This window comes from Eptatretus burgeri, chromosome 2 (assembly GCF_056783735.1).
Source record: "Eptatretus burgeri isolate ZD-2024b chromosome 2, Ebu_testis_v1, whole genome shotgun sequence".
Taxonomy (NCBI): domain Eukaryota; kingdom Metazoa; phylum Chordata; class Myxini; order Myxiniformes; family Myxinidae; genus Eptatretus; species Eptatretus burgeri.
The window spans coordinates 57,545,395-57,552,894 of NC_140962.1; the positions used below are offsets into that span (position 1 = coordinate 57,545,395).

The 7,500-nt window shown below is 37.4% G+C and overlaps 1 protein-coding gene and 1 long non-coding RNA gene across 13 annotated transcripts in view; one reads left to right on the top strand and one right to left on the bottom strand.

Annotated features, from left to right (window-relative positions):
• The window catches only part of LOC147032105 (homeobox protein Meis1-like), a 474,189-nt gene that overhangs the window by 143,326 nt on the left and 323,363 nt on the right, over positions 1-7,500 (bottom strand). The gene's annotated exons all lie outside the window — the stretch shown is intronic.
• Positions 1-7,500, top strand: part of LOC147032106 (uncharacterized) — a 19,033-nt gene that overhangs the window by 506 nt on the left and 11,027 nt on the right. The gene's annotated exons all lie outside the window — the stretch shown is intronic.

A 7,500-nucleotide genomic window follows, 5' to 3' on the forward strand; every position in this document is an offset into this window, starting at 1 on the left:
TATATATATATATATATATATATATATATATATATATATATATATATATCTGTGTGATATGAAAGCTAAATCTTGAACGTTTTTTTAAAATATCTCACACACAAGCCAAAATACCGAGATGGTTGCCATATTAACATAATTCAGCCAATCACCGCCATGTTCTAATCAGGTTTGATATAATGTCATGAGATATCTGCAATATAAAAGCTAAATATTCAAGTTTTTTGAAATATTCGCGAAAACAAAAGTACATGGAAAGATGATCGGTCGGTTGGTCCTACAGAGCTCTCTTTAATGTCCTCCATATCCGACCTTGTCAGAGCGGCAGGGGACAAAAAGTCCTGTAATCAGTCAAGTTAATATGCAAATGTTTTCTTACAGTGACTGTAGAAATTGTTTGCTTTTTAATATTTTTAATATATTACTTTCAAATTCCAAGATTTCTCCTGTAATTCAAGAGATTGGGACTATTATACTTTTAAGAAAGCGGAGTACTTTCAGAAGTTATCCCAAATTGGAGAGGTTTACAGCCTCTGTCATTTCCATAAATTCCCCAAAATATCCAAACTCTTTAGCACCCATCACCCATCCTCCCCGCTCAGTGAATTACTTTACTCATTAAGTTTAGTGATAATCAAAAATTGAGATAAACTAATCTTTTCTCCATCATGTAAATTATTTAATGCAAACTACAAACTGCCAAAGATCCAAAACTGACACTTGTGGTATTCTACCAGTTACTGTCTTTCAAACAGGCACAGACTGTACCTAGCTCCTTCAACTATATAGAACTTGTTTTCTGTTCTTAGTCAGTATATTATCCAATCAGTGAGTCTGCTTCTTATTCTTTCCTTTGCGATGAAAGCCTTAAGTTACATCAAAAGCTTTCTGAAAAGTTATGAACTGAAACATCGACAAATCAAATTTACTGCTTTATCATTACCAACAGAGTTGGTTTTCTATTTAAAAAATTATAATAAGTTGGATAGACATGATGTAGATTTGTTGTGTGTCATCTGTGTACCTTCATGATGTACCCTGTAAAGAAAAATTACATGTGTCCGAAGGAAGTGGATGTTTGGCATTTTTTATATGAAATAGGCAAAGCCGAGAAACTAATGAAACCCATTAGAATTACCCTGTATAACCCAATCTAATTAACCTTCAGAACCCATTATAATTACCCTTTATAACCCAATCTAATTAACCTTTAGAACCCATTAGAATTACGCTTTATAACCCAATCTAATTAACCTTTAGAACCCACTAGAATTACCCTTTATAACCCAATGCAATTAACCTTTAGCACCCATTAGAATCACCCTTTGTAACCCAATCTAATTAACCTTTAGCACCAATTAGAATTACCCTTTATAACCCAATCTAATTACTCTTCAGAACCCATTAGAATTACCCTGTTTAACCCAATCTAATTACTCTTTAGAACCCATTATAATTACCCTTTATAACCCAATCTAATTAACCTTTAGAACCCACTAGAATTACCCTTTATAACCCAATCTAATTAACCTTTAGAACGCACTAGAATTATCCTTTATAACCCAATCTAATTACTCTTTAGAACCCACTAGAATTACCCTTTATAACTCAACCTAATTAACCTTTACAACCCACCAGAATTACCCTTTATAACCCAACCTAATTACTCTTTAGAACCCATTAGAATTACCCTTTATAACCCAATCTAATTACTCTTTAGAACCCACTAGAATTACCCTTTATAACTCAACCTAATTAACCTTTACAACCCACCAGAATTACCCTTTATAACCCAACCTAATTACTCTTTAGAACCCATTAGAATTACCCTTTATAACCCAATCTAATTACCCTTTAGAACCCATTAGAATTACTCTTTATAATCCAATCTAATTACCCTTTAGAACCCATCAGAATTACCCTTTATTACCCAACCCAATTACCCTTTAGAACCCATTAGAACTACCCTTTATAACCCAATCTAATTACCCTTTCGAACCCATTAGAATTACCCTTTATAACCCAACCTAATTACCCTTTAGAACCCATTAGAACTACCCTTTATAACTCAATCTAATTACTCTTTAGAACCCATTGGAATTCCCCTTTATAATGCAATCTAATTACCCTTTAGAACCCATCAGAATTACCCTTTATAACCCAAACGAATTACCCTTTAGAACCCATCAGAATTACCCTTTATAACCCAATCTAATTACCCTTTCGAACCTATTAGGATTACCCTCTATAATCCAATCTAATTACTCTTTAGAAACCATTAGAAATACCCTTTATAACCCAATCCATTTACCCTTTCGAACCCACTAGAATTACCCTTTTCTTTTTAGAACCCATTAGAATTACCTTCATTTTTTTATAACCCAATCTACTTACTCTTTAGAACCCATTAGAATTACCCTTTATAACCCAATATAATTACCCTTTAGAACCCACCAGAATTACCCTTAAGAACTCTCAAGAATTATACTTTAGAACCCTTTAGAACCCATTAGAAATACCCTTTAGAACCATGTAGAATTGTTCTTTACAACCATCTAGACTTGCTCTTTAGAACCCTCTAAAATTACCCTTTAGAACCCTCTGGAAATATACTTTAGAACCCTCTGGAATTACACTTCAGAACCCTCTGGAATCACACTTCAGAACCCTCGAGAATTACCCTTTAGCACTACCCTTTAGAACCCCGAGAATTACCCTTTAGAACCCCGAGAATTACCCTTTAGCACTACCCTTTAGAACCCTGAGAATTACCCTTTAGCACTACCCTTTAGAATCCCGAGAATTACACTTTAGAACCCTCGAGAATTACTGTTGAGAATTACCCTTGAGAACCCTCTCGGATTACTCTTTAGAATTGTACTTTAGAACCCTCCAGAACTCTTTGGAAGCCTTTCAAATTGTCAATTCGACCCCTCTAGAATTACACTTCAGAACCCACTAGAATCAAACACGGTGGAACAGAAAGGTTCTTCTTCTTAATTTTTGACAGACAGATGGATGGACGGATGGAAGGAAGGATGTCCCCAAACATTGAAGCGACTTCACCGCTTAAAAATCATGGGCAACCTGCACCGACTTCCGTAAACTTTGTGCGACGGTGTCTAAACTGAGTCAATAAGTCTTGTATTGCTTCAAATACTTTTCCAAATGATGAAACTAAATTTACTGGCCTGTAATCTCTGTCACTTTCCTTTAACTTTTCTGTACATTTGCTATCTTCTAGCCTTCTGATTAAGATGGAAGGGTAGCTTAGAGGCATGTGTCCTCTCTTCCATGCTGTTTACATTGGGTTTGAATCTCGATCCAGCTATAAACGGTCATTCTGGTGTCTCCCAAGCAGGGCGAGGCATCAATGAGTGTGCTGTCCTTCGACTGGACATTAAATTGGGCATCCCGTCTGCCAGCATTAGATGGTGCATGCTCAAGATTCCAGAGCGTACTTCGTGAAGCATGGACGAGCAATTGCCAGCACCTTGGCCTAACTCCAAATCTTGCTCTGACTACAACTGGGAAGTCAACATTGCACTTTAAAATGCAAATCAACCTGCACTTTAAAACAGATGTTAAGCTGACTGTTCTATCTGCTTACAATAGCCTGTGCATGGAAAAATATTATGCAGAAGTGCAGTTCTGGCTTTACATTCAGATTCAAAATTAATTGCTTGCCATAATTATGTGAATACGAAAATTGTGCAAAATCTGAATAGAAAGTGAACGCAAGTCCAGAGGAAGTGACCAGACCAGACTCAGTGGTGTAATGGTTCGGGCATCTGCCCCGAGTCTGGGAGGTTGACAGTTCAAATCCCACCCGAGTCATACCAAAGACTTTAAAAATGGTATGTGCTGCTTCATTGCTTGATGTTTAGTATTTAAAAGGTTAAGAGCATCGATGGAGGGAGATCATTCCTCTTTCGGAAATGCCCCGCTGAGTGCGGTGAGAAAAGTGTGGCCATTGTTGTGATGTTGCTGGTACCCAGAGTAACCCATGAAGTGACGACACTTCCTCCAACCTCAGTGTGTGTGTGTGTGTGTGTGTGTGTGTGTGTGTGTGTGTGTGTGTGTGTGTGTGTGTGTGTGTGTGTGTGTGTGTGTGTGTGTGTGTGTGTGTGTGTGTGTGTGTGTGTGTGTGTGTGTGTGTGTGTGTGTGTGTGTGTGTGTGGTATGGCAGCTCCACTATGAGCTTTACATCACGTTAAAAAAACAAAAAGTAATGTCAAAAAGGATAATGTTTATACATTTTCCGCATCTTCCTGTGAGTATTGTTTATATGAAATTTACCTACTACGGGTTATCCCATTAGGCATATCAGCCATTGCATTCTCTTGTACCACAAACACAGACAAGCATTAGCTGAGTTGCTATGTCAACAACCACTCTTCCCAGAGCAAGAATGTACAGACAAGCATCCAGAGTAGAGAGAATGTTTTCATGAATGCCGTTGATCATTAACAGATATGATGAGACACAGGATATACACACAGAAAGAAATACCATTTCCAGCAAAGTCCTCCAGAGGCAAATTAATATGATCTCGGCTTCTTCTGTTTTTTTTTTTTACGATTTCCCACTTAGTGGAGTTAGAGCATTTTCAAAGCCTTCACAAAAGCCCATTACCAGAACATCAACAGGCATACATTATTAATGGCAGGCAAAAGCCCTTCGCTGTCATTTCCGTAACATTGTGGAACATTATCAACATCCCATTGTTTCTCAGCCATCCTGGTTGGTTCTTCTCTCCAGCAAGACGGAGGCCCTTGAAAGCTTGCCTGCAGCTCTTCTGAATTATATATTTGAAAACAGGGGGAGAAATATCCGAGCCAGACTTCAATTTCCATAACCACAATTCCTGTGCATACATGACAGACACAGCAATCAGGCTGATTTGACAAGTCCCAAAGTTCACGTGAGGTCCCATATGCCCAGAAAGATGGCACCAACAAGTCTTGCTTCAAGTAGGGGAATAGCCAAGAATATCAGCTGACTTTTAATCTGATTGCTTATTTCTGTATCTCTCTCTTCAGAAGAAAATTCTAACATGATAAATGGGTTGCAGTCCAATACACACACACACACACACACACACACACACACACACACACACACACACACACACACACACACACACACACACACACACACACACACACACACACACACACACACACACGAACGGAGGGGGATACTTTGAAATCTGGTAGGTCGCCGTTCCATCTTCTGAAACCCACCCACGTGTGCAGACAACAGCAGCCAACATCAGCAAGTTTCACGTGCAGATAACACACACACAAACACCAAAAATGTAGAACGACTTTATTGTCACTAATGAGAGTACCGTCTATGCTGTGTAGGTGCTTGTTCATGCATTACACTTTCATCATGGAAGGAATATTTTCGTTTCAGAAACAGAGCCAGGTGTGGGCAGGTTATAAGCCAAACACATGCATTGGAACCTCCTACTTGTGGGGGGTGGTGTGAGGTGAGTGGGAGTGAACAAGAGATGGGGGAGAATGGTGAAAAGGAGACATAATGGAACAAGAAAAATAGCATTCCGAGATTGCAGACCATCGCCAGAAGTGTTTTTGTGTGTGGTGTTTGTGAAATTTTGTGTGGCATTTATGTCCTGGTGTGTTACATAATTAATAAGAGACATAATTAGAACTGCCACTTTAGAACTGCTGCAGCAATGACCGGGTACCAAGACGTCCCACTTTGAGGCAACCCCGCTTTGATCGAACACCTGACCCTGACCCATGACTTTTTTAATTATTATTTATTATTCAATTGATTTCAGAATGGGATTAAAATAAATTCAATTCAAATCAAATGAAAGACCAAATAGGAATGTTTCTGCATTGGAGTAATCAGAAGTAACCCAAACAAGCAAAAAGAAACCATGAAGTCATCAGGAGGAACCTGGATAGGATTTACATTTCAGCTGCTACTCTTCTACCCTCAAACACATCCAAGTGAGCCTCTTTCAAAATAAATAAATAAATAAAACAAAAGTCAAAAAGAACCCAGATCAAAAAATATATATATAATTCTGGATGCCAGACCATGTATCCAATCAAGTTGAAATTTAAAACATGTATGCCCCATCGCTACGAGATCTAACTGTAAAGTATCACAACGATTGCTTAAGTGGTTCCAGAGAAAACATTGTTGTTATTTTTTTAGTCCGATATGGCTGCTAAACCATGTGAACTATTAATTATTCCTTCACAAACTTGTACAAATAACTTGTACATGCACTGGGGAACATTATGTGCTCGATCTGTCCAGCTGTTCTAGAGAATAAGATTTTTTATAGGTTTTATGGTTAATCCAATATGGCTGCCAAACCATGTGACCTATGATGTCAAAAGTGTGAACCTTTAGTTCCTCATGAATAGGTGGTCATACCTGTAAAGTTTCGCTTCGATCTGTTCAGGCATTTCAGAGAAGAGAGTTTTTAAAGGTTTTTTTTTGAAGAAAAAAAAACAATTTGGCTGCTTAATCACGTGACCGATGACATCAACAAAACTTTTGTGGACCATTTTATCCCGAGATGACCATCAAAAATTTTCATACTGATCGGACGTAGCATTCTACATATAAAATTATGATGTCATAATGAAGGCACATATGATAACATTTTTTTTAAATCACATTTATTCCCCATGATGAGTACTTGCTGGGTGCCAAGTTTCACTTTTTTCCTTGGTAAGGTTTCAGAGATACAGAGGTCCAAAGTTTTTTGGATTTTCCAACATGGCTGCCACACTTCGTGACCTATGATGTCATAATTATCATTAAAACATTATATATGAGTAGTCACTCCTTTTGTGAAAATTTCTTCTCAATCTGATAAGCAATTGCAGAGAAAAACACAAGTTTTGTGTGGAAAAACAAACAAACAAACAAAGACTGACAAACAAATAAACAACAAAAAGACGTCGTGCAGAGCACGATACTTACAAAATCCACCCCCTTCTCCAAAGGTTGCCATGGATACATCAAATTGTCCATTTCAATAAGATTAAAATTGACAATCTTAAACAAAGCTCAGGTCAAGCAGATGAAAATTGATTCTTTTTCAGATTGAAATTGATGATTTTAGAGTTTAACCTTGAGTTGACCTTTGACATTTTGGCCTCAAAAATACTTGGTTTCCCAATTCAGTAATGCATTATGAAATCGATGTTTAATTTTCAAGTCAATCGGATGAAAATTGACGATTTTTCAGATTAAAAATTGAAGATTTCAGAAGTTTGAAGTTGAGTTGACCTTTGACCTTCAAAATAGCTGGTTTCCAAATTCATTGACACTATGCAAATATTGTTCAAATTTCAAGACAATCGGATGAAAAATGACAATTTTAGAAATTCGATGTCAAGATAACCTCTGACCTTTGACCTCAAAATCAATAGGTTTCTCAGTTGAGACCACCTCCAAAACTTTATAAAGTTTCATGAAGATTGTTTTTAATTTGTGACCTGT